Below are 24,810 nucleotides of genomic sequence, written 5' to 3'. Positions count from 1 at the left end.
AATGGAGTTTAATGCAGAAAAGTTTGAGGTAGTTCACTTCGGAAGAACTAATAGGAATGCAAAGTATTGGGCTAACGGTAAAATTCTTGGTAGTGTAGATGAACGGAGAGATCTCTGTGTCCAGGTGCATAAATCCTTGAAAGCTGCCACCCAGATTGATAGGGTTGTTAAGAAGGCATATGGTGTATTGGTGTTTATTGGTAAGGGGATTGAGTTTTGGAGCCACGAGGTCATGCTTCAGCTGTACAAGACACTGGTATGGCCGCACCTGGAGTACTGCATGCAGTTCTGGTCACCGCATTATAGGAAGGATGTGGAAGCTTTGGAAAGGGTTCAGAGGAGATTTACTAGGATGCTGCCGGGTTTGGAAGGAAGGTCTTACTCGGAAAGGCTGAGGGAACCAAGGCTGTTTTCGTTGGAGAGAAGAAGGTTGAGAGGTGACTTAATTGAGACACGTAAGATCATCAGAGGGTTAGATGCGATGGACAGTGAGAGCCGTTCTCCTTGGATGGTGAAGGCTAACAAGAGGGGACATAGCTTTAAATTGAGGGGTGATATCTTTAGGACAGATATTAGGGGTAGTTTCTTCACTCAGAGAGTAGTAGGGGCATGGAAAGGCCTGCCTGCAACAGTAGTAGACCCACCGACGTTAAGGGCATTTAAACGGGCATTGGACACACATATGGATAATACTGGAACAGTGCAGGTTAGATGGGCATCAGATTATTTTCACAGTTTGGCACAACATCAAGAGCCGAAGAGCCTGTACTGTGCTGTAATGTTCTATATTCTATGTTCTGTTTTTGTTTCAGATTTCCAGCATCCACGGTTCTTTAGGTTGTTGTCTTCAGTTTATTCATCTCAATAGTTAGTTAAGTGGCTGTGAATGTCAATGCTTACAGAGGCATGTGGAATCTCACAGCGTTCTAGCCAGTGCTCTCTAACAAATTACTTGGATTGCTGAAACCCTGTCTCACGGGAGCTCCAGCAGCCTCATGATCAGAAACTTGTTGCCCTGTCTCTCTGGATGACAGCATCCCTAATCTCTGTTTGCCACCATGTCTACAGTCCACCCCAACCTGTGGCCACTCACACTGAGGATGAAAATGGGAGTTGCCCTGACTCTAGTGGCATTGAGATAGAGCAACTTGTACTTTTGACTGGGGTGAGTTTGCAGCGAGTAAGTATTGCTGCGAAATAGACTGAGGGGTGTGCAGCGAGTCATTGCTGTTAGGCAGAGAGGGCTTCAGATATCTGGACCATTGGGATTTCTTCATACAAGAAAGATGGGCGGCACCTAAACTGGAAGGGCACCGATATTCTGGCAGGAGTTTGCTAGTGCCATTTGGGAAGGTTTAAATTAGTACAACAAGGCAGCTGGGAACCAGAGCATTAGGTCAGCATGTGGAGTGTTTGAAGAGAAGGGGGGGGGGGGCTAAATCAAGTAAATCTAAGAAGAACAGGCAGGGCAGTATTAATGAATACAGTGGGACTAGCAGTCTGAAGTGTATTTATTTAGGCACAAGAGTATAACAGATAGATTAGAACATGGATTAGTACATGTAATTACAGAAAAAAAACAAAGAGCTGCAGATACTGGAAATCAGAAAGTGAATCAGATATTGCTGGAAAAGCTCAGCAGGTCCCGTTTTCTCTCCACAGTTGCTGCCTGACCTGCTGAGCTTTTCCGGCAATTTCTGATTTTGTAGCTATTACAGAAACCTGGTTGAGAAAAGGGCAGAGCTGGCAGCTGGACGTTCCAGAGTGTACAAGTTTCAGAAAAGATAAAGAGGGATGTAAAAAGGATGGGGAAGTTGCATAACTGATCAGAGAGAATATCACAGCTACGCTAAAAGAGAGCTCAACCAGCAAGGTCATATGGGTAGAACCCAGGAATAAGAAAGGTGCAATTACTATAATTGGGTTATACTATAGGCCATACATTAGCTAGGGGAAACAGAGGAATAGCTATGTAAGCATCCACAATTTGACCAAGTTTTGTATCATCTGCAAACTTATTCATTGGACCACTCACAGTTTCATCCAAGTAATTTATATAAATTAAAAACAACAAAGGTCTCAATTCTGATCTTGCAGAACACTACTGGTCTCAGACTTCCAGTCAAAAACATACACACCACAACTACCCCTTGTCTTCTATGACCAAATCAATTTTATATCCAACTAACCAACTCACTGTGGATCCCAAGTGTATAAATCTTCTGGACCAGTCTACCATGACAGACCTTGTCAAATTCTTTAGTAAGATCTATATAGACATCTACTGCCCTACTCAATCATCTTCATACTTTCTCAAAAAACTCAAACTTGTGAGACAAGACCTCCTAACTATTCCTAATATTAACATAGAATATTAACATACACAGCTCTAACCTCACCATCATCCATGTCCGTTTCCTTGGTGATTACCGATTCAAAGTATTTAGGAAGGATCTCACCCACTTGCTCTGGCTCCACTCATAAATTCTTCCTTTGCCCTTGGGTTGACCTACTCTTTCCCTAGCTACCCTTTTGCTCCTAGTACATGTATAAAATGTCTTGGGATTCTCTGTAATCCTACTTGCTAAGGACATTTCATGGCTCCTTTTAACCCTCCTAATATCTTGTTTCTTTCCTGCTTCCTTTATATTCCTCAAGCTGATTGTAGTTTCCCAAATATTTTTTTTTGTGATGTAACTTTCATTACCTTTTATCATCCAGGGTTCCTTAATCTCCCATCCTTATCTTTCAAGAGCAAACAAAGTTTCTGCATGTTCCCAGCAACAACCTTTACAGATATGCAGTCCCAAAATCTGAACCCTTTAATTTCTTAAAACAAAGAACTATGGATCTGAAGCTAAAACAGAAATTACTTAAGAAACTGAGTTCTGAAGGGTCTCTAGACTTGAATTCTTTTATTCCTTTATTCATTCATGGGATGATGGTGTTACTGGCTGGGCCAGCATTTATTGCCCATCCCTAATTGCCAGACGGCAGTTAATAATCAACCACATTGCTGTGGGTCTGGATTCACACATAGGCCAGACCAGGTAAGGATGACAGCTTCCTTCTCCAAAGGATGTTCGTGATCCAGATGAGTTTTTCCAACAGTCAATTCATGAACATCATCAGATTTTTAATTCCAGATATTTTGATTGAATTCAAATTCCACCATCTGCCAGAGTGGGATTTGAACCGAGGACCCCAGGCATAATCTGGGTCTCTAGGTTGACAGTCCAGTGATAATGTCATTACGCCATCGCCTCCCCAAAATTAATTGTGTTTTCTCTCGACAGGTGCTGCCAGATCTGCTGAATTTCTCCAGCATTTTCAGTTTTTCTTTTGTGCCTTTAATTTCTTACTTACTTGATTATTTCCAGTTCTCCTTCTTGGATTACATGGAAGTTTTATAAGGTCTTTCCAGCTCTGATGGCACAAGTCTTCTTTCAGTTCTAACAAGTTGAGCTCACTGCTTAGAGACTTCACAAACTGAAGCACTTCTCCTTGGCTGACTGTTCTGCTGAACTGAAAATTTGATTCTGTTGAACTGAACTAAGGAAGTAAACTAGTGTCCCCCAGTCTATTTTCTCTGTTTGTACCAAATCAGCATTATAGACATTAATCAATAAACACCACAAGTGTCTTACCAGGTCTTTAATTGAATCATATGCTTTCTTGGAAATGATGTATTTGGGAAGCTGTTCCAAATTACTTTCTAACCACATAAATAAACACAGTGACTTTCATAGACCCAAAACCAAAATATATTGGCCTTTATTTTTAAAAAAAACCCAAATTTCCACATGATAATAAGACATATTATGCACCTTTATCACACTCTATCCTCTCTGGTGATCATAAAGACCTCATAGAATCAGAGTATCCCAAAAGTGTAGAAGCAAGCCATTTGGCCGTTCGAGTCCATACTGACCCTCCGAAGAGCATCTCCCCAGACCTGCTCCCCCCTACTCCCACACCCTATAATCCTGCATTCCCCATGGCCAATCCATCCTAACATGTACATCTTTGGACGATGGAAGGATAGCAGAGCACCCATAGGAAACCCATACAGACACAGGGAGAATGCACAAGCCCCACACAGACAATTGCCCAAGCACGGAATCAAATCTGGGTCCCTGGTACTGTGAGGCAGCAAAGCTAACCACTGAGCCACCATGTCCCCCCACATTGAAGTATTTGTGGAGGCACAGAGTCCTAGCCAAAAGTTATCCCTGAACACACATCACTAATCCAAAGTAAGTTATCTGGCTTTTATCTCATATCACTTAGGGGTTTGCTGTATGAAGTATGGCTGCCAAAATCCTTACGTTCAGACAATGACTTCAAAAGTATTTAATTGGCTGCAAAGTGCATTGAGCTGCCCGCGGTTTGAGGAGGCTCTGTATGAGTCTGTCTCTCATTGACTTAACAATCCTGCTGAGTGCAGAATGAAAAGCTTCAGCAACACGTACTTTCTTTTTAGCATCATTCAAGTTCTGTATTGTCAAGCAACATTTTGCGAAAGGTATAGAGTATAAAAGTAAGGAAGTGTTACTGCAAACGTACAGGGTATTAGTGAGAAGGCACCTGGAGTATTACAGTACTTACAATTTTGATCGCTTTACTTGAGGAGGGATGTAGTTGCATTGAAACAGTTCAGCGGAGGATCAATAGATTGATTCCAGATATGAAGAGAAATTGTGCAGTTTTACCATACTGTGTGGAGCTTAGAAGAATGAGAGGAGACTGACTGAGGAAGATAAGATGCTAAAGGGGACTGACAAAGTAGATGAGATGGGATGTTTCTTCATGTGGGACAGTCCAGAAAAGGAGGATATGGAGTGGCAGACTTAATACAGAGATGTGGAGAAATTACTTCTCTCAAATGCTCGTGAATCTGTGGAATTCAGTCCCCCAGAACACGCTAGATGCAGGAACGTTGAGTAAATTTAGATACATTAGACAGATTTTTAATTATCAATGGGCTGAGGGTTATAAAGAACAGGCAGGACAATGCTGTTGAGGCTGAAATGAGATCAGCCATTGACCATAAGACCATAAGACATAGGAGCAGAAATTAGGCCATTCAGCCCATCAAGTCTGCTCTGCTGTTCAGTCATGGCTGATAAGTCTCTCCCACTTGCTCCCCATAAACCTTGATTCCTAGACAAGCAAGAAACTATCCATCCCCATACCTTTGTTCTTTCTACATGATCTCACACTTTCCCACATTGTACTCCGTCTGCCACTTCTTTGCCTACTCTCCTAACCTGTCCAAATCCTAATGCAGCCACCCTGCCTCCTCAATACTACCTGTTCCCTCCACCTAGCTTTGTATCATCTGCAAACCTAACCAGAAGGCCCTCAGTTCCTTCATTAAGATCATTAATGTATAAAGTGAAAAGTTGCGTCCCAACACTGAGCCTTGCAGAGCACCACTTGTCACCCACTGCCATCCTGAGAAGGACCTTTTTATCCCCACTCTCTGCTTTCTGCCAGACAGCCAAGCTTCTATCCATGCTCGCACCTTGCCTCTAACACCATGGGGCCTTATCTTACTCTATAGCCTCCTGCGCAACACCTTGTCAAAGGCCTTCTGGAAGTCCAAGTAGATAACATCCATTGGTTCTCCTTAGTCTAACCTATTCATTACCTCCTCAAAGAATTCTGACAGACTTGTCAGGCATGACCTCCCCTCGATGAATCCATGCCCTATATTATCATGTACTCCCAGTGTTCAGAAATCTCATGCTTCACAATGGACTTCAAAATCTTACCAATAACCAAGGTCAGGCTAACTGGCCTGTAATGTCCTGTCTTTTGTCTCACTGCCTTCTTAAACTGAGGGGAGGGGCCATTACTCATGCCCCTCTGGGACCCTCCCTGACTCCAGTGATTTCTGAAAGATCATCACTAAGCCTCCACTTTCTCTTCAGCTATCTCCTTCAGAGCTCAGGAGTATAGTCCATCTGATCCAGATAATTTATCCAACTTTAGACCTTTCGGTTTGTCTATCACCTTCTCCTTGTTGATGGCTACCATACTCACTTCTGCCCCTCCAACTCTGTTGAATTTTTGGGATGTTACTCACGTCTTCCACCATGAAGAATGGCACACAGTTCCTCTGCCATTTCCTTGTTCCCCTTTACTACTTCTCCAGTGTCATTTTCCAGTGGTCCAATGTCCACATTTGCCTCTCTTTTACCCTTATAAATCTAAAGAAACTCTGCCATCTTCCTTTATATTACTGACTAGTTTATCCTCCTATTTAATCTTCTGCTTCCTTATTTCTTTTTCAGTTGTCCTCTGTTGGTCTTTGTCAACTTCCCACTGCCCTTCACTGCATTATATGCTTTCACTTTTGCTTTTATTCTGTCCATGACTTCCCTTGTCAGCCATTGTTGCCTCATCCTCCCTGTACCATGCTTCTTTGTCTGAGGGATGATTTCTTGCTGTCTCTCCCGAATTACTCCCAGAAACTCCTGCCATTACTGTTCCACTGTCTTTCCAGCTAGGCTCCTCTCCTAGTAAATTCTGGTCAGCTCCATCCTCATGCCTCTGTTGTTGCCTTTATTCAACTGTAATACTATTACATCAGATTCCAGCTTCTGCCTCTCAAATTGCAGAGTAAAGTCCATCATACTATGGTCACTGCCTTCTAAGGGTTACTTCACCTAAGGTCCCTTATCAGGTCTGCCTCACTGCACATCACTAAATCCAATATTGCCTGTTCCCTCGTGGGCTCCACCGCAAACTGCTCCAAAATACCATCTTGTAGACATTCCACAAGTTCCTTTTCTTGCAATCCCCTACCAACCTGATTTTCCCAGTCTACCTGCATATTGAAATCCCCCATGATCACTGTAACCTTGCCTTTCTTATACACCTTTTCTATCTCCTGGTATATCCTGTGCCCCACATCCTGAGTACTATTTGGAGGCCTGTGCATAACTCGCATTGTGTCTTTTTTTACCTTTGCAGTTCCTCAACTCTACCCACACTGATTCTACATCATCTGACCCTACATGGTTTCTTGTTATCGATTTAGTTTCATTTCTTACTAATAAGGCAGCCCCACCCCTTCTGCCTAAATGCCTGCCTTTTTGATCGGATGTATATCCTTGGATATTTAGCTCCCAGTCCTGAACCCCCTTGCGGCCAAGTCTCCATGATGCCCACCACACTATACCTGCCAATTCCAGTATGCTCCACAAGCTCATTTACCTCATTCCTTACACTGCATGTACTCAGATTCAACACTTTCAGTCCTTAGTTACTGCCCCTCTTCTTGTTGTCATCCCTTTATCCAGTGCGCTTGAAGCTGAATTCCTAATCCTTTCCAAACACTCTTATTTTGTGTTCTGGAGACTTTAATAACCGCCCTTGAGTTCTCATTTCTTTCCAATATTTTCATACTTTTCAATGCTGTTGAATCCACCCCTCCCCACTCCATCACCACCACATGCTAACCTTTATTTCCTATTAGCCATTATACTTCATGGCGTTTTACCCTTCCCTTCCCTCTGCTTTCTACCTTAAAGCCCCATTGACCACCCTATTTACCCTTTTCGCTAGAATACTGGCCCCAGCTCAGTTCAGATGGAGACTGTCCCAATGGTACAGATCCCTCCTGTTCCAATACTGATGTCAAACGGAATCCCCATCAAATGGAACCCCTCTTTCTCGCACCACCCTTTAGCCACGTGTTTACTCTCCCTTTTCTCACATTCCTATGCCAATTTGCCTGTGGCCCGGTTGTAATCCAGAGATTATAATTCTTGAGGACGTGTTCTTTAATTTAGTTCCTAGTTCCGGATAATCTCCAAACAGATCCTCTTCCCTATCCTTGCCTGTACTGTTTGTCTCAATGTGGACCACAACAACAGGATTCTCCCCCTCCCTCTCCAATATCCTGGTCAGAGATGCCCCTCACCCGAGCACAGGACAGGCCCTAACATACCATGTGGGACTCTCAATCCTGGTTACAGAGGGTACTATCTATTCCCCTAATGATAGAATCCCCTACAACTACCACTTGTCTTTTTGCTACCTGCTGTTGAACAGCCTCCGGTACCTGGTGCAGTGGTCAGCTGGGTCATGCTCCCTAGAGCCCTGTTCCTCATCCTCACAGGGAGGAAGTACCTCATATCTGTTGGACAAGGTCAAGAGCTGAGGCTCCTCCGTTCCTGGATACAGGATCCCTCTACCTGCCTCCGTTGCAGTCACACCCTTCTGTCCCAGACCACTGACCGAATCTGAGGTACTTAATCTACCAGGTGTGACCACCTCCTGAAACAAAGCGTCCAGGTAACTCTCCCCCTCAGGGATGTGCCACAGTGCCCGAAGTTCAGAATCCAGCTCATCAGTTCTGAGCCAAAGTTCCTGCAGCAACCAACCCTTGCTGCAGATGCAGTAACTGCAGTTTGCAATGGGATCAGCCAGCTCCCACACCATATAACACATCACCTGTCCAGCCATCTCTTCTTCAGTAATTCATTCATTAGTTAGTTAATCCCTAGTTCGAAAATTAGTTTATTAGTTAGTTAATCCCTAGTTAGTTGATTTATTAGGTAGTTAATCCCTCGTTAGTTAATTAATTTATTCATTATTTTTGCAGTTTTTATTTTCAAATTTGGGACAGATTTCCTATCAGGTCATAGCCCTCCTGAGACATCACTTTTTCCATTTCTCTGTGTGCTCCTCACTCTGACCCTGCTCCCTGGAAACAAGGCTTTAATAGCAGAGCAGGTTTGATGGGCTGAATGGCCAACTCCAGCACCTGGTTCTTACGTTCTAACATTCTGGTCTAAAGTCCCTTGTTCTTCTCAAGCACTCAGTAGGCATTGTGCCCCAAGTATAAATAAACGTTATCTGAAAATATGATTTGATGTATAAAATTCAATACCTTTGAGTATTTATTAAAGTGATCCATTGCTCAACATTCTATAGCCAGTAATGTTTTCTGCAATAAGTCTTGCCAATTTGTGCATTTTATCCCTGTGGAACAAGCAGGCATTAATATTATGGTTAATATTGCTTTTTAGTAGTCCAAAGAGCGCCACAAAAATATGATGACTAGTATCTCCCAACAGGACAATGCAGCAACTTTTTTGTATCATGTGCTGGAGTGACTCACTCAGTGGCGAGCCAGAGGGCTTTGTAGCTTCCAAAGATGAATTGTCATAAATCGTGTCGACAAGAACAGTTTTGTTTCAACAAAAAATATGTGACAGATCCTCATCTTTTATCATCCAAACACTGCCCCAGCTGAGGCACAGTTTGGTAGATTAAAAGTACTTATCATTGCTTCCCATTAATATTCTCAAGGGTAATTACAAAGAGGCAATAATTTGCCAATGACACTCAGAACTCAAGAACCGATAATTAAGATATGGAAAATCAGACTTGAGCTGAATTTCCTCTCTACCTCTTCCCAGACTGTGCCCGGGTGCTAAAGAAGAAAATCTGCCTTTTAGCAGAGAGGAAATTTCTCCTCTGGCTCACCAGATGGATGGATGCCTTGCTGACCTATCCCGTGACAGGGAATTCCTGGCTAATAACATTTCCAGCAATGCCTACATCTCCCAAATGAGAAAAGGCATTGGAAGCAGAGTCCTCAAATATTTTTAAGGGTGAGGTGAATTGAATTGAATTGAATTTATTGTCGCATGTACCGAGGCACAGTGAAAAGCTTTGTCTTGCGAGCAATACAGGCAAATCACAGAGTTAAGTAGCATAGATAAGTAAATAATAGTTGGATAGTTTCTTGCAAAGCAAGGGAGTTAAAGGTGAACAGGGCTAGGTGGAAATGTGGACTTGAGATTACAATCAGATCAGCCATGATCTTTTTAATTAACAAAGTGGTTTCATGGGATCTGAATGGCCTAATTCTGTTTCTAGCTCGTGTTTTCCTACAAATTTTTGAAAACAATTATCTCTGTACTTTGTTATAGCAAACAACTAGGACTTCATTGATGGTCCCTTGAATGTGAGACAAGGGAAGCAGATATTGAGGAATTCTATTTCAGAACTCCCCTCTAGGCTATGCATTTTAATTATATTGTGAAGATACACAAGGGCATTGATTAATTGTGTTGAAATTTGAATTTGCAAACATCTGGATTTAAAAGTTAACCTATTGGTGACACTTTTGATTGTTGTTAAAAAAAAAACCCATCTGGTTCACTCATAGCTTTTAAGGAAGGAGATCTTCCTGTCCTTCCCCACTCTGGCCTACTTGTGACTCTTGACCTACAGAAAGGTAATTCGAGATTTGCAATAAATGCTGGTCTTGCCAATGACCAAATACCTTGAGCACCTACAAATAGAGATGGCTAGGACACAGGGAAAGCAGCAAAAGTATGCATCAGCACTCTGTCACTTTTCTTTTTCATTCGTGGGACATTGGTATCACTGGCTAGGCCAGTATTTATTGCCTGTCCTTACCTAAATGCCCAGAGGGGAGTTAAAAGTCAAGCACATTGCTGTAGATCTGAGTCACATGTAGGCCAGACCAGGTAAAGATGGCAGATTTCCTGCCCTAAAGGACATTAGTGAATCAGATGGGTTTTCCCAGTAACAATCAGCAATGGCATCATGGTCATCAATAAACCTTGATTTCCAGATAATTATTGAAAGCATAGTCCATGCTCTGCCATGGTGGGGCTCAAACCCAGGTCCCCAGAACATCATCGGGGTCTCTGGATTAATAATCTCATGATAATAACACTGGATCATCATTTATCCCAAGATAGATTAATTCTTCACCAACTGACTTGGGATTGAATTAGGAGTTCTGTCTTAGAAATATGTTGCTGCTCCTTAATTATCACTGGGTCAAAAAGCTAACACTTTCTTCCCAACTTCACCGTGAGAGTTATCCTCACTGCACAGCTCACAGTGGCTCAAAAGGATAGTCCATGTCTCAAGGGAACCTGGGCGATAAGTGTTGGTCTTGCTAGCCATATGATATCATTACAGAGAAGGTTTTGAAAAATCAAATTGAACTGTTACTCCAAAAAATACCTGTGTTCCTCTTAATATAATACCTCAAGGCAACTATTTTGTCATATAGTACCAATGAAAAGTGCAAGAGTATACATTTATACACAGTGACTTTAAAACAAAAAACATCTCAAGGCAATACATTCAAGACCAATAAAGGGGATTAATATGAACTGGGGTGCACAAAGTTAAAGATCACACAACATTGGGTTATAATCCAACAGGTTTATTTATTTGGAGGCACTAGTTTTTGAAGCGCTGCTCCTTTATCAGGTGGTTGTGAACCACTGGATGAAGGAACAGCGCTCTGAAAGCTAGTGCTTCCAAATAAACCCGTTAGACTATAACCTGGTGTTGTGTGATTTTTAAGAAAGGGGAGAGATACTAAAGAAAGCAGACAATCATAGAATCCCTACAATGTGGAAACAGGTCAATGGTCCAACATGTCCACACCGACCCTCCAAAGAGTAACCCTCCCAAACCCTATTACTCTCTGTTTACCCCTGACTAATGCATCCCTGAGCACTATGAGGCAATTTCCCATGGCAAGTTCACCTAATCTGCACATCTTTGGACTGTGGGAGGAGGCCATAGCACCCAAAGGAAGCCCATACAGACACAGGAACAATGTGCAGACTCCACGCAGACAGTAGGCTGGAGTCAAACCTGGGTCCCTGGCACTGTGAGACGGCATTACTAACCATTGAGCCTCTGCATTTGCAATGTATAAAGCACCAGATTTGTGGGTAAAACTTTGCTTTCTCAGATGACGCTGTTTGGCCTACATGGGTCCCATTTACACTTGCTCTGTTGCTGAAGCTGCACTCTAATGGTCCTACGTTTCCCTGGAAAGGAAGCTGTAAGCAGAAACTGCCTTTCCTTCTGTTAATATCACAGCTTGACTTTGATACCTTGCAAAGGAATTGTCAAGACTGACAGGGTCAGATGAAAGGAAATCTTTGATGGTTTTCCTGTCTGTCTCAGAAACAAAGATCAGCTCTGTCATGTGGAAGCCCAATGTAGGTGCAATGTGTTTTGCAGCTCATTGACAAAGTCCACCTTGCTGTGGTAATGTGCACCTTGACTCGTAAATGCTGTAATCTGAAGCTATGTGTGATGTCAGCCACAGCCCAAACATTCTTCCCATCACATGGGCTTACCAGGAATCGCTCCCACTTTCCCTCTTGTCACTGCTCTGTGTTGGAAGGATTTGCGTCTTCATAGGAGAAAGTGAGGACTGCAGATGCTGGCGATCAGAGCTGAAAATGTGTTGCTGGAAAAGCACAGCAGGTCAGGCAGCAACCAAGGAGCAGGAGAATCGACGTTTCGGGCATGAGCCCTTCTTCAGGAATGAATTCAGTTTCTTCTGAGAAGATGAAGGTTGAGGGGCAGACAAATGCTGTCTTTAAAATAATGAAGGAGTTTGATAAGATACTGAGAAGACTTTATTAATAGGGGCACAGTCCAAAGCAAAGACATTATATTGAACTTGTACAAGACACTTGTTAAACTTCAGAGTCAAATAGCACGGAAACAGACCCTTTGGCCCAACTCATCCATGCCAACCAGGAACCCAAACTTAACTCATCCCACTTGCCCGCATTTGGTCTATATCCTTCTAAAGTTATCCTATTCATGCAGCTGTCCAAATGTCCTGTAACTATTGTAATTGTACCCACCTCCACCACTTCCTCTGGCAACTCATTCCATACACGCACCACCCTCTGTATGTAAAAGTGGCCCCTTAGACCTTTTTTAAATCTATCCCCTCTCACCTAAAACCTGTGCCCTCTAGTTTTCCCCTACCCTGGGAAAAAGACCTTGGCTATTCACCTTTCACTTGGCCCTCATGATCTTGTAAACCTGTATAAGGTCACCCCTCAGCCTCCGGAGCTCCAGGGAAAAAAGTCCCAGCTTATCCAGCCTCTTATTATAACTCAAACTCTCAGTCTTGGCAACGTCCATGTAAAACTTTTCTGCACACTTTCTAGTTTCGCAGCATCCTTCCTGTAGCACAGAGACCAGAATTATATGCAGTATTCCAAATGTGGCCTCATTAATGCTGGAGTATACAGTTGTGGATGTTGCATTATAGGAAAGATGCGAAGGCACTGGAGAGAGTGCAGAAGTGGTAAAAAGGAATGGTTCCAGTAATGAGAAAAATAAGTATGAGGATAGATTGAAGACGTCGGGACTGTCCACCTTGGAGAAAGGACTGGATTGAGTAGATAGGGAGATGCTGTTCTCACCGATACCACTTCCTCTGGCAACTCATTCCATATGCAAACCACCCTCTGTATGTTAAAGTTGCCCCTTAGATAAAGAGACAATAATGAGTGAGCATAGATTCAAAGTTATGTGTGAATGAAGCAAGAGTGGTCCCATCACTGATCCCTGTGGACCCCACCGGCTACAGGTCACTAACCCCACTCACAAATTCTTGTGAGCATTGAAATAGACTCAAAGTCAGTTTATTTTCAAAGTCACTTTTTCACAGTGAGTATCTCAGGTCTGGATTACATTGCTTGGAAATGTGATGGAGGCCATTCTAATTGAGGCGTTCAGTAGCACATTGGATAATAATTTAGTTAGAAATAGTGTGCAAAGGTTTGTGGAAAAAGCAGGAGATTGCAAATGATGCTTATCCTGGTCAGACAAGATGGGCCAAAAGACTTCTTTCTGCACTGGAACAATTCTGTGACTCTGTATACAGAGGGAAAGTGTAGGGGGGACCAAGAAAATGAACCAAAAACATGATAGCCACTGAAAATAGGAAATTTAAAAAAAACAGCTTTACCCATCGGAAAGCAGCAAGAATGTAGAATTGAACAAAAGAAGTGAAGTCTTCCCAATCCCTGACCATGTGGACATTGTTAGTCATTTGGGAAATAAGGCTGAGATCAGCAGTAAGAAGATTCCCAATGTTGGAAGAAAATGCTTCATTCTCCAATCGCATGTTGAACAGCAAGAAGAGAAACTCGCTAGCGAGAGGCCGATTTGCATCGACTTGAATGCATTAGCATGTCATCATTGTCCCATTTCACTCATTGATATACAGTTTCTGATTCCCTCACCCACTAGGTAGAAACTAGATGGTGACAATTCCAAACATGACACTCCAAGCATTTGTCTAGTGACTCCAGCTCACTGCTTGCTCCTGAGGGGCTCCATCTTAGACAGCAGTCACCAGGATACATCCATGAATAGCAACCACTCCTGCCTCCCCTTCTGTGCACAACATTGGATATGTACCAGCCTCTCTGTATCCTCACAGTCCATTTCTGCTCCATTTACAGTACAAAGTTAAAAATATCACTCCACCAGGTTATAATTCAACAGCTTTATTTGAAAATACTAGCTTTTGGAGCACTGCTCCTTTGTCAGGTAGCTAGTTAGAGTACAGCCATTTACAGTACAGTACTGCACTGTGGAGTGCATCAGCACTTGCTATTTTATTGATACTGTAAAGACATTTTGCACACAGTGATATGCACTCACCTCACAGGTTGCACCATGGTGTACCTTAGCCTCCTCACATGCTCTTATAGCACTCACCCACTCACTTTGAGTCTATCTCAATGCTCACAGGAAACAGCAAGTGAGGATAGGGGTTCTTTATCAGGTTGGTGACCTATAACCAATGGAGGTCAACAGCAAAGAGATCTGTGCTGGGACCACAACCATGTACAATATATGTCAATGACTTGGAGGAAGGAAATGAACATACTGGAGCCAAATTTGCAGGCGGCCAAAAAAAGTTGAAAGGCAACAGGTGTACAAATAGTTTACAGAGAGATATTGGTTAAGTGAGAGAGCAAAATGTTGGCAAATCGAGTATATTGTGGGAAAATGTTAAGTTGTTCATTTAAAAGGGAGAACAATAGAGTATTATTGAAATACAGTAAAACTGCAGAAAGCTGTAAACAAAAGGACTTGGGGGAACAAAACACAGAAAGCTAGCACACAGGGGCAGCAGGTAATCAGGAAGGCTTATGGAATGTTGGTTTTTATTTCATGGGGGGGTTGGAAGACAAGAGTAGGGAAGTTTTACTGCAACTGTACAGGGTGCATGTGAGAACACTTCTGAAGTACTGTGAGAAGTCTGGTTCCTTTATCTAAGGAAAGAAATCATTTCATTGGAGGCAGTTCCGATAAGTTCATCAGGATGTTTTCTAATATGGAGCGTTTGTCTTACAAGCAAATGTTAAACAAGTTAGGAGTCTACTGAGAATATTGAGAAGTGACACACTGAAACATCTACCATTCTTAAAGTGCTTGTCATGGTCAATGCTAAGAGAATGTTCCCCATCTCCCACTCACTCCCCCACTCTCCCCCCCCCACCCCGCCATCCCGCCCCCAGAACGGTCTAGGAGCAGAGAGCACAGTCTTAGAATTAAGGGGATACATGGATGTAAGTGGCTGAAATTGTTCCTGCTATTCTTGCATCATTATTGCATTTGTGCAGGAGAATTGTTTTGTTCCTCAAAAACGTTAAACCTGACATCAAACTTTGCCTGATAAATTCAGTAAGAATGTTTATTATGAATAAAATGTGTTATCGTGCAATAAAGTAACATCTCATTTAAGGCAAGAACCTCTTCTCATGAGAATACTAATATGTTTTCTCCAATGACATTAGACCAAGCAGACCATGTAAATGCTGATGAAGAAAGAAGATGATGGCAACAAATTTATCAGACCCACTTTTCAACTGTTGGCCAGGGATTACTCAGCATAATGGCAATAACTGGGAACTGAAACTACCTGAGCCCTAGCTGCTGGCTCAAGCCAGTTTGAGCTGGTTCCGCTCAAAGGATGACGTAAGGGGGGAGATCCTTGTTTGGTGGAAGAACGATAAGGGAATACTAAAGATGACCTTGGAGTGAGCCTATAGTGAAAAGATGTTGGCTCGTCAGCTGAACTAAGAACCAACAAGACACAACAGTTCAGAAAGATCAGGAAGAAGGATAAAAATGAAGGATTTCAGTGTGCCTTTCCCGAAAACTCTGGAGATCAACCTTTGCAAAGATTTGGACATCATGTTGAGAAGCATGGAGATAACCCTGAGGCCTGGGAGAAATCACTTGGCCAGTGAGAGCATCTATTCTTGGGTATTAGCCTTTATTTTTTGTTGACTGTTAAGGGAATGCCATAGGAAAATTAATGGATATGTGCTTAAATTTTAGCCTTGTAGGAATTGCATGCCTGCTTTTAACCTTTTCTTAACCAAATGGTGTGAACTGTATGTCTGTTTTAGGTAAACTAATAAAGTTAATGGCTAGTTGATACAGATTTTACTCTTGCCTTCTTTGAGCAGTAACTGTTGTTGAGGGTGGTAACCAAGCAACACAACAGACATGAATAATCCAAGAGGGATTTTTTTTGAATTACCCAGGAGTTGGATGCATGGATAAGTTGCTATCATGTTCCATGCAAGCTTTGCTCTGTAGTTGCACAGTTGCCAGGAAGGTGCCAGGCAGGTGGCTTACATCACCCCTCCAAGGTACCACATGTATCCAGCCCCACAAAGCTATTTGAAGCCATAACACATCCGAATGAATAGGCTGCACAAAATGAAAGGTAATTCAGGTGCAAGACTGGCTGCTATCAAATGGAATCGCTGAGACAACAAGACCTCAGGATGCATTTAAGCAGAATCAGAACAGACAGATCAGGGAGGAAGTCACAGAACGATATGATGGTCTGATGTGCCACAAAGCTAGTGCCTTTTTTGACTAAAGGCTGCTCCTTGGCTCAAGGAGACTTTGTCCTTGATTTTTTTTCAAAGGGACAATAAACCAGGCCATGCTCCGATCAGTCTGGTTTGGTGCAGAGATGAAAAGGATTTTGAGAGGCCTTTTGTTTGTATGTAAACGGATGAGACTTCAGGCCAAAGTGGTCATGTTTTAGAAGTGACCTGTATAAAGAGAGGGGAGTGGTGAGCCCTCTAGCTGAGCAGTTTAGTTCAGTCTTGAACTGGTGACTTCAACAGGGAGCTGTGTGGAAACTCTCTCTCTCTCTTTCTGGCCTCCAACTTCAACTTGTAAGCATGTGTTCCATTTATACTGGGTTTTATAGGGAGTTTGCTTATTGGGAGTGTTGTGCATATTTGGAATAGCATACTTAAGTCTAGTTGGATAGGCTGAGTTCTGTAGTATATCTTTATTCTGTTTTTTGTGTTTCATTGTGTAATTTTGTGAATATTTTTTGTCTATTTTAAAAACTAGTAGTCAACCTCGCTAACTTAATCCAGGTAATTGTCACTGTACACTTACTGAAACAAACTGTAACGTTATGGCCTGGGCTGCCTGCTTAAGAATGTTTTGAGTGGTCTGGCCTAGTTCATAACACATTGGGGGTTCTTTGTGGGATTTTAATCAGCTCGTAGTAGGTGCTAGAGTCTTTATTTCTGCTGCTGGTTTGGTTGAATAGACAAAGCTAGGGATAGAAATGGCTCCTTCAGTCGCCAAACATTTTCTGGAATTGGATGCAGTGACTTTGGAAGTTTTACAGGAAATTAATAAGACCAAGTTGCAAGAATTAGCAGAGAAGCTGGAATTGGAACTGCCTGCTTCTGTGAGTAAAGGAGAGATAATTACAGCAGTAGCTCAGCATTTAAACTTGCTGGAGAAATAATCAGAATCTAAAGGGATGGCAAGAATTCAATTGCAAATGAAGCAGCTTGAGTTAGAGGTGAGAAATAAGGAAAGGGCAGCAAAAATGAAACAGATTGCAGAAGAGAGGGGAAAAAGAGAAAGCAGCAGAACAGACAGAAAAAGAGAGAGCAGAGAAAGAAAAATAGAGAACTTTTGAACTTCAAAAACTGACACTTAAAATGGAAAGTCAGCTTAAAAGGCTGGAGATGAAGGTTGAGGGTAGGCTCAGTGAGGAAGCAGTGCAAACTCATGGGGAAGAGCAGAGAGTTAAAACAGCAAGGTTAGCAGCTGAAGTGGCTGATGATTATGAGCTGGTTCATAAAACCCGGTTTGGCTTCCAGAATCAATTTCAGTCCATGAGGGATAGACATTGGGACAAAGAGAAATCCTCATGTGGAAGGGGAGAGGTAGATCTCAGTGAAGTTCATAAGGATAACTTACCACAGGGTAAAAAAGAAACTCTTGAGGGGGACAAAGAAGTTAAAAAGCTCCAGTGTTTTCATTGTAATAAAGTGGGCCACGTAAAATCATAGTGTTGGCTGGCTAGGAGAAAGCCAGATGTAGGAAAATGAGATAAGCCTGGAAGTTTTGTTGGACTAGTAACAAAAAGCACAAGGGAAGTTGGACAACTGCCTCAGAGTGTACAAGATGATCAGAAGTTGATTAAAGAGGAAGTGGCAGATCTGTTTAAAAAATATACAAGTTCACAAAGGCCAGGAGCAATAGATAAGGAGGTTACAATATTAAGGGACACAGGATCCTCTCCGTCTGTAATTCTGAATGATGAGGAGATATGTCCGCCTGAGTTACTATTGCCAGAAAAAGTACTGATAACAAGAATTCATAGTGAGACAAAAAGTGCTCAGTTATGTAAAATGAAGCTAGAGAGTCCAGAGAAGAGTGGAGAATTTGTGGTAAGAATACTGGACAAACTCTCAGCTCCAAGAATACAATTTGTCCTTGCAAATGATATCGCTGATTCACCAATACGCATGCTGCCTACTCTAGTTGAAAAGCCAGTGGAAATGCGGACAACTGAACACATGGAGAATGTTTTTTCCAGGAATTTCCCCTGATTGTTTACAAGCTGATGCAGGAGGGATAAAATAGCACAGATAAGGAAGCTGATATTGTGTTATCCAAAACGTGCTTTGATCAGATAAGTGGAACAGAGAAGGAGCAAATGGGTAAACATGTGAGTATCTTTAGCTCCGCTAAGCTGATTGGATTACAGCAGGAAGATGAAGAGTTAAAACAATTATGTCAAAAGGCACTTACAGAGAAAGAAAGTGAATGCATTCCTGTATGTTAATACTTAACAAATCATGTTTTAATGAGGAAATGGAGACCATCACATATTCAAGCAGATGAGAAATGGGCAGAGATCCATCAAATTGTTTTGCCAGTAAAGTATAGAAAGGAGGTGCTGTGAGTGGCACATGAGCTACCACTTGGAGGTCATTTAGGGGTGAGGGCTAAGATACAAAGATATTTTTATTGGCCTGGACTATATAAAGATGGATTTGAATTTTGCCAAACATGTCATACGTGTCATTTCCCCTTCCCCCACCTCACCCCAGTTCCAAACTTCCAGCTCAGCACTGTCCCCATGACTTGTCCTACCTGTCTATCTTCTTTTCCACCTATCCACTTCACCCTCCCCCCGACCTATCACCCTCATCCCCTGCCCTACTCACCTATTGTATGCTACTTTCTCCCCACCCCCACCCTCCTTTCACTTATCTCACCACCCTTCAGGCTCTCTGCCCGTATTCCTGATGAAGGACTTTTGCCTGAAACGTCGATTTTACTGTTCCTTGGATGCTGCCTGAACTGCTGTGTTTTTCCAGCACCTCTCTAATCTAGACTCTGGCTTCCAGCATCTGCAGTCATTGTTTTTACCTAGGTGATTTTAACCCTACTGCGAATCCTCTTGCAAGGATGCCTGCCTTGAAAAAGTTTTGCTCTTCTCTCTACAAGAATCTCAGGGAGTCCCTCTCCCACTGCAACTCCCAGGTCATTTCCTCTGCCCTGAAGGTCTTCAACCATGTCCTGAAACAAACTCGCTACCACAGCCACATTTGCTTCCTCAGTGCCTGCCTCCATAGCCAACTCATCCCACACGGACTCCAGACCACCTTTAAACCAGCAGAGTTCGGATCCGAACAGGACAGACAATACAGACTACAGATTCAAAAACACCAGCAACAGTTCTCCTTCAAGATCCTCTGCTCCATGCTTGCAGCAATGCGCCGGCACCTAACCTCTCTACAGTCATCCCTGCCTCAGCTGAGGGCCACACTCTCTCAGAATTGCAAAGGATCCACTCTGTATTATATCCACAGGAGAATTCATACTCTTAACATGGTATTTCAACTCCATCTCAAACATCAAAAACTGCAAGTACAACAAACTTTTATCTACCCACCTCCATAACCAGCGTTCCTCAAACATTCCAGTAGATTCCCCTGGCCTCTGGAATTGCTCAGATGCCATTAGCCATGGGGCTTGTGCAGCCACCATCCCCACGCTGATTGATGATGTCACTTCCGCCCCCATCACGGCCACTTCCGCCCCTCACAATTCCTCATGCACCACACGTGACATCACTTCTGCCCCTCACATCATCGCTGATGTCACATGCTCAGTGACTTCCGCCTCCCCCACTGCCGTGTTTTTCACCACTTCAACCCCCACCAACGCCACTCACCTGCATTCTGCTGACACGCGCCCCCCACAGATCCAACTGGCACCATCCCTGCCCTCCAGAATCCTGAGGGGAACACCACCCCTGCTCATGACTCTACCCCCATTCCCCCCACCACCACAACCATTACCCGCCTATTACCAGCCCTTGACCTCTTCATTTCCAACTGCCGCTGGGACATTAACTGCCTCAACCTGTCTACCCCCCTCCCCCACTCCAACCTCTCACCCTCACAATGCGCAGCCCTCTAATCCCTCTGCTCCAATCCCGACCTCACCATCAAGCCAGCGGATAAAGGAGATGCAGTGGTAGTTTGGTGCACTGACCTCTACACCGCTGAAGCCAAATGCCAACTCAAGGACACCTCTTCCTACCACCCCCATGACCATGACCCCACCCCCCCATCACCAATCCATCATCTCCCAGACCATACAAAACCTCATCACCTCAGGAGATCTCCCACCCACAGCTTCTAACCTCATAGTCCGGGAACCCCGCACTGCCCGGTTCTACCTCCTTCCCAAGATCCACAAGCCTGACCACCCTGGCCGACCCATTGTCTCAGCATGCTCCTGCCCCACTGAACTCATCTCTACCTACCTCGACACTGTCCTATCCCCTCTAGTCCAGGAACTCTCCACATACATTCGAGACACCACCCACGCCCTCCACCTCCTCCAAGACTTCCGTTTCCCCGACCCCCAATGCCCCATCTTCACCATGGATATCCAATCCCTCTACACCTCCATCCGCCATGACCAGGGCCTCCAAGCCCTCCGTTTTTTTTCCTCTCCCGACGTCCTCAACAGTACCCTTCTATCAACACTCTCATTCGTTTGGTTGAACTGGTCCTCACCCTTAACAATTTCTCCTTCGAATCCTCCCACTTCCTCCAGACCAAAGGGGTAGCCATGGAGACCCATATGGGCCCCAGCTATGCCTGTCTCTTTGTTGATTATGTAGAACAGTTCATCTTCCGTAATTACACCGGCACCACTCCCCACCTCTTCCTCAGCTACATTGATGACTGCATTGGCACCACTCGTGCTCCCGCAAGGAGGTTGAGCAATTCATCAACTTCACCAATACATTCCACCCTGACCTTAAATTTACCTGGACCATCTCTGACACCTCCCTCCCCTTCCTGGACCTCTCCATCTCCCTTAATGATGACCGACTTGACACCGACATCTTTTACAAACCCACCAACTCCCACAGCTACCTGGATTACACGTCTTCCCACCCTACCTCCTGCAAAAATGCCATCCCATATTCCCAATTCCTCCGCCTCCGCCATATCTGCTCCCAGGAGGACCAGTTCCACCACAGAACATACCAGATGGACTCCTTCTTTAGAGACCACAATTTCCCTTCCCATGTGGTTAAAGATGCCCTCCAACGCATCTCATCCACATTCCGCACCTCCGCCCTCAGACCCCACCCCTCCAACCGTAACAAGGACAGAACGCCCCTGGTGTTCACCTTCCACCCTGCCCACCTTCGTATTAACCAAATCATCTGCCGACATTTCCGCCACCTCCAAGCGGACCCCACCACCAGGGATATATTTCCCTCCCCACCCCTTTCCGCCTTCCGCAAAGACCATTCCCTCTGTGACTACCTGGTCAGGTCTATGCCCTCTTACAACCCACCGTCCCATCCTGGCATCTTCCCCTGCCACCGCAAGAATTGCAAAACTTGCACTCACACCTCCTCCCTCACCTCCATCCAAGGCCCTAAAGGAGCCTTCCACATCCATCAAAGTTTTACCTGCACATCCACCAATATCATTTATTGTATCCATTGCTCCTGATGCAGTCTCCTCTACATTGGGGAGACTGGACGCCTCCTAGCAGAGCGCTTTAGGGAACAGCTCTGGGATACCCGCACCAATCAACCACACCGCCCCGTGGCCCAACATTTCAACTCCCCTCCCACTCTGCCGAGGACATGGAGGTCCTGGGCCTCCTTCACCACTGCTCCCTCACCACCAGATGCCTGGAGGAAGAACGCCTCATCTTCCGCCTCGGAACACTTCAACCCCAGGGCATCAATGTGGACTTCAACAGTTTCCTCATTTCCCCTTCCCCCACCTAACCCCAGTTCCAAACTTCCAGCTCAGCACTGTCCCCATGATTTGTCCTACCTGTCTATCTTCTTTTCCACCTATCCACTTCACCCTCCCCCCACCCGACCTATCACCTTCATCCCCTCCCCCACTCACCTATTGTACTCTTTGCTACTTTCTCCCCACCCCCACCCTCCTCTCACTTATCACTCCACCCTTCAGGCTCACTGCCTGTATTCCTGATAAAGGGCTTTTGCCCGAAATGTCGATTTTACTGCTCTTTGGATGCTGCCTGAACTGCTGTGCCTTTCCAGCACCACTCTAATCTAGAACAAAAGCAGTACTGCGGTTCCTGGGGTTGAGTGGATTTTACAGATAGTTTGTGCCAAACTTTAGCAGTGTGGCTGCTCCACTCACCAAATTGTTAAAAAATGACAAGAAGTTTCAGTGGACAGCAGATTGTCAAAAGGCATTTAACAGCCTAAAAACTGTGCTAACCACTGCCCCAGTATTAGCCAAACCAGATTACATGAAGCTTTTCAAGGTGGCTATCGATGCCAGGGATGTGGGGGTCGGTGCGGTGCTCCTGCAGGGGGATAACAATGGGATAGAAAGACCCATTGGGTACTTTTCCAGGAAGTTGAACATTCATCAACAGAAATATTCAACGGTGGAGAAAGAGACGTTCAGCTTGGTGTTGGCATTACAACATTTCAGTGTTTATGTTACTAGCAATGCATCTGAGACAATCATATACACTGATCACCACCCACTGACATTTGGGGGAAAATTGAAGGACAAAAATGCCAGCCTGTTTAGATGGAGTTTGTTGTTGTAGCCATTCAATATGACAATTGTGCATTTGGCAGGTCACGAAAAAGTGATTGCCGATGCGTTATTGAGACTCGAATACGATATGGAGGCGTTTGGTGATGGGTGTACCGCAACCTGAATTTGCATGTGGTTGTGCATGTTTGCATGGTATAGTTAGTATAGTGTGCATGCGTGTTCAGACTACTAGCTGGGTTTTTGAATGGCTAAAAATGAAGCCATCTTTTGGTATTGATGGTTCATATTTTTTAATGGGGGAGGTGTCACAAAGCTAGTACATTTTTTTCCTAAATGCAGTTCCTGGGCTAAGGAGACTCTGTCTTTGATTTTTTTCAGAGGGGTAATAAACCGGGCCAGGGTCCAATCAGTCTGGTTTGGTACAGAAATGGAAAGGATTTTGAGAGGCCTTTTGTTTATATGTAAACAGATGAGACTTCAGGCCAAAGTGGTCATGTTTTAGAAGTGACCTATATAATGAAAGAGGAGTGATCAGCCCTCTAGCTGAGCAGTTTAGTTCAGTCTTGAACTTGGGTGAGTTCAACAGCGAGCTGTGTGGAAACTCTCTCTCTCTTTCTGCCATTCAACTTCAACCTGTGAGCATGTGTTCCATTTAAACTGTGTTTAAAAGGGAGTTTGATTATTGGGACTGTTGTGTATATTTGGAATAGCATAATTAAGTGTAGTTGGATAGGCTGAGTTCTGTAGGGGTTCTTTAATCTGTTCTTTGTGTTTCCTTGTGTAATTTTGTGAATAAAGTTTTGTCTGTTTTGAATTCTTGTAGTCAACCTCTGTAATTTAATCTGGGTAATTTTCACTGTACATTTACCAAACAAATTGCAAAGTTATGATCAGCGCTGCCTGCTTAGGAATGTTTTGAGTGGTCTGGCTTAGTCCATAACAAATGAGATGAAGAAAGGTGGTGGGAGATTCATGTGAAAAATAGCACTAGCATAAAGCAACTGCTTTGATTAGATTAGGTTGCCTAGTGTGGAAACAGGCCCTTTGGCCCAACAAGTCCACACCGACCCTCCGAAGAGTAACCCACCCAGACCCATTCCCTCTGACTAACGTACCTAACACTATGGGCAATTTAGCATGGCCAATTCACCTGCCCTGCACATCTTTGGATTGTGGGAGGAAACCGGAGCACCCAAAGTAAACCCACGCAGACACGGGGAGAATGTGCAAACTCCACACAGACAGTCGCCCGAGGCTGGAATCAAAACTGGGACTCTGGTGCTGTGAGGCAGCAGTGCTATCCGCTGAGCCATAAGTTCAATGTAAAATGATTTCTGAAACTAAAATGATTTTCTTTTCATCTATTTTTGGTGATAAAGGTTGTTGCAAATGTGCTGTCACTGTTCAAACAGATCTAGTCAATTGAAGCTACCAAAACTGATGTTTGATAGAGTTGGACTAAATGCACTGTTATTAGACCAAAGTCATTATTTCTGTGAGGACTTTGGATCTGGATAAGTTGTTTGCAATGCAAATAAATGTTCAATCAAGGTTAACTATGAGAGGCGTCCATCTGCTGGCATCC

The sequence above is a fragment of the Chiloscyllium punctatum genome, chromosome 2, assembly GCF_047496795.1.
Source record: "Chiloscyllium punctatum isolate Juve2018m chromosome 2, sChiPun1.3, whole genome shotgun sequence".
NCBI classification, from domain to species: Eukaryota; Metazoa; Chordata; class Chondrichthyes; order Orectolobiformes; family Hemiscylliidae; genus Chiloscyllium; species Chiloscyllium punctatum.
This window is presented reverse-complemented; position numbering follows the sequence as displayed.